The sequence below is a fragment of the Bidens hawaiensis genome, unplaced genomic scaffold (genome assembly GCF_021521415.1).
Source record: "Bidens hawaiensis isolate Kalapana, Puna unplaced genomic scaffold, B.hawaiensis_p1.1 tig00019791_1, whole genome shotgun sequence".
In the NCBI taxonomy this organism is placed as follows: domain Eukaryota; kingdom Viridiplantae; phylum Streptophyta; class Magnoliopsida; order Asterales; family Asteraceae; genus Bidens; species Bidens hawaiensis.
The window spans coordinates 103,308-107,202 of record NW_027493002.1 but is presented as its reverse complement, the minus strand read 5'-3'; the positions used below and the strand labels follow the sequence as shown (position 1 = coordinate 107,202).

The 3,895-nt window shown below is 37.0% G+C and overlaps 1 pseudogene; it reads left to right on the top strand.

Annotated features, from left to right (window-relative positions):
* The first annotated feature begins 464 nt into the window (after positions 1-464).
* LOC143559196 (leucine-rich repeat receptor-like serine/threonine/tyrosine-protein kinase SOBIR1 pseudogene) lies at positions 465-2,399 on the top strand (annotated as a pseudogene).
* The last annotated feature ends 1,496 nt before the right edge of the window (positions 2,400-3,895 follow it).

Sequence of the window (3,895 nt, the reverse complement as noted above, 5' to 3'; positions counted from 1 at the left end):
AAACATACATATTAATATATAATTTTAAATTTAGGAAATTTGAATGTGATGGATGGTTTGATAAAAATAAAAGTTGGATGATAGTTGGATGATAAAAAGTTTCTTTTTCTTAAGAGATCCTGCCAAACAAAGAAAACTAATAAATTAGCAATAGACAAACGTAGACATCCAACCTAACAGATAAATTCCCGATGTACCCTTCAATATTTCTTCCATTCCCACTTCATGCTCCGTCTTAAAAAGAAAATTTACTCACTTTTCATTATGTTCGTCGTAATTTCTTCGTTATAGTCCCATCATATGCTTTTTCACATGCATATTGACCATACTTTAAATTTCTACGCGTCCGGCAAATAATAACATTGTGTATGGAGGATCAATCTTTCCACATAGATCATAGAATTCATCAGAGGCAATGCCCATCGTTTCTAGCTTCTTTTTCCTCAAACTTTTCACTTTCATTGTATCGGTTCAAGCCATGCTACATCTCGAAACAACTGACCATGAAGCTCTTTTGGCGGTTTACAAGGACTTGGGTCTCTGCACCCGTTCTAACAACATTTGCAACGACGCTGGAGTATTATGTGAGCGGAGGATCTCCAACGAGACCACTGTCCTTCGGGTTACGTGTATAGTCTTCAAACACCGCAGCCTAAATGGCTCCATCTCTCCAGCAATCGGGAAGCTTTCGGAGCTCAAAGAGCTCTCTCTACCTAACAACCACCTCGTCAACCAAATCCCGGTTCAAATCACCGAATGCCGGAAACTTGAAGTTCTCAACCTTCAAAGCAATATGTTTTCGGGTAAAGTCCCGTCCGGGTTGTCTTCCCTTGTGCGCCTCCGGATCCTTGATCTCTCATTCAATGAACTTTCTGGTGATCTTAACTTCTTGAAGTATTTCCCGAACCTTGAAAAACTATCCCTTGATAATAACATGTTCACTGGAAAAGTACCCGCTTCATTGCGGTCGTTCAGAAACCTCTGGTTCTTCAACATCTCCGGCAATAGTTTTCTGGAAGGTTCAATACCGACGACGGGCAGATTAGAATCCTCGTCTATGAAGAACAACAAATTTGTTCAGAACCGCTATATCCTCGCCGAGTCTAATTCAACTTCAAATTACAAAGGTGTTAACTCCGGTAATTCCCAAGCTCCAGCGCCATCTCCAACTAGTGAGCTACATCATAAAGACAAAGTCCCCATGATCCTATCGTGCATTATAGCAGTAACCTTTACTATAGTTATAATTTCACTCCGTATCCATATTCTGTATTTATACTATAAAAAAAAGAAGGCTTTTGGTCCAACAATGTTTAGCAACCTGATAAAAGCCAAAGACCTGGCGTTCTTGAAGAAAGACGACGGAATAGCATCACTTCAAATCATCGGAAGAGGTGGGTGTGGGGTAGTATACAAAACAGAATTACAAGAAAGGAGATCAAAACAATTGCAATAAAGAAGGTACTAGCGACTCCAAAAGAGACTGAAGAGCTCACTAACGAAGAAACAAAGCTTCTCAACAGAAAGATGAGACAAATCAAGTCGGAAATTAAAACGGTTGGTAAAATCAGACACCCGAACTTACTTCCTTTACTAGCCCATGTTTCCCGACCAAACTGTCATTACCTGGTTTATGAGTTCATGAACAATGGAAGTTTACAGGATATTTTACAACAGGTTAAGGATGGTACCCGAGAATTAGATTGGCTGGCCCGACACAAGATCGCACTAGGAGTGGCAACCGGGCTTGAATATCTTCACATGAGCCATACTCCTCGCATAGTTCATAGAGATTTAAAGCCCACCAATATTCTTCTTGATGATGACATGGGAGCCCTTATAACGGATTTCGGGCTTGCAAAATCAATCCCGGATGCTAACACACACATGACGAGTTCCAATGTTTCTGGAACTCTAGGATACATCGCACCTGAGTATCATCAAACACTAAAAGTTACAGACAAATGTGATATTTATAGTTTTGGGGTGTTGTTGGCCACTTTGGTGATGGGGAAGCTTCCATCAGATGAGTTTTTTAGAAGTACATATCAGATGGGCTTGGTGGAATGGATGAGAAATGTGTTGACTGGTGAGGATCCTAAACAATTGACTGACCCGAGTTTGATGGGAAACGGGTATGAGGAACAAATGCTTCTTGTTCTTAAGATTGCTTGTGTTTGTACAAGTGATGATCCGAAAGCGAGGCCTGATGCTAGGAATGTTAGATTAATGCTGGTTCAAATCCACCAATAATATTATGCAAGTTTGTGAATCTAGAATAAGAATGCACAAAAAATATCGTACCTCTAGTTGTTGTCTTGTTGATAGCATTCCAAATCATGTTCTTATGTCAAATGAATGATTTTATTCTTAGTGCATCTTTTTATGTTCAATCCACATGTTTGTACCGGAATCTGTTACAAGTTTTATCTATATCTATATTACATTATAATTGAGACATGCACCTTTTCAACTCTCCCATTCTCTCTCCTTAAAACACCTTTAAATTAAATGCACATTAACGCTCCGGCGAAGACCTAATGCATGTTACCGATCTTACTCCGGTGACCTTCAATTTCACTTCAGTGTAACGTAATAAGATGGTCCAAGCAATCAATTCCATTCTTCAAACATATCAAGATGAATGTGAACCCACCAGCGTCGATTTATAACTCTACCTTCCGTTTCAATCCCTAAACCTTTCAGGTCGCAACCCCTATTTCACGTTCAATTGCTTTCTTCGTCAAACGTCATTATCCAGGTATATAGTTTCGCCTCAAATTCACGTTCTAAATTACCAATTTGTATCAATTGTATACATGATTTCATGGTTCGTAATTTCATAAATTAATCATAATGTATTTTTTAGAGCGACTTAATTTGGATTAGAGGTGGTGAATTTCTAATTTGGTAACTAAATACATTCATTTGCTATGATTATGATGCGTTGAAGGTGAAATTGGAACTAATTGATGAGATTAGAGTTAGGTTAACTGTTAATTTGCAATTAATGGTGATACACTATTTATTTGGTTACTGAATGCTTGAAAGATTATTGATAAAATACAAAAGAAACAATAGGATCAACTGCAAGAAAATGCAAATTGCAACACACTATATAACACAATGCCCTTTAAACAAACTTTATCCTGATTTGTACAAATGTTCCCTCAAGTCAGTTTTACATCGAAAATAATGACAATTGTTTCAAATATTAGTGATCAATGGCATCTTCTTCATGAAACTAACACTCATTTCACAGACACATTGACCATCGAATAACACAGGCTTACCATCCTCAAGAAGAGCAACAACCCGACTTTTGGTTGATTGGTTGACCTTGGAATTTGACAGTTCATATCTATATGATAAACGGTCCAAACAAATGGCTCAATGCTTGAACGGCGAATGGCTCAAGGTAAGCAACATTGATTGTTTGATTGTTTATTGTGGTTGTTAACTTGTTATATAATCATGTTTTATTATCAAGTTGACTTAGTTTCTTCTGTTGCAGCAATTTTTTGGTCTAATATGGTTTATTCTATGTCTCTTAGGTGAGAACAATCCAAGTTTATGAAATGGAGCATAAAAAACTTAAAAATGTATACATTTGCTTATTTTTTTTATTAGAAAATGTATGCTAAAATTATAAAGTGAGGTACTATATACGGATAAAGCTCGTATTAGATTCAGAACAAGATTGGGGAAAATCGGATTAATCTAAAGATGGTATCGGTACTAAGTCTAAGAAGCCATTGAAAGAGAAGGCATCAGAGGCTAAAAGTCTTGATATCTTCTGAATATTAAATATTTGCTCTTTTAAATTGTGATAATTAATTATATCATAATTTCTATATATTATTCTTCAGATTTCTACAGTTGCTGGTGAACTACG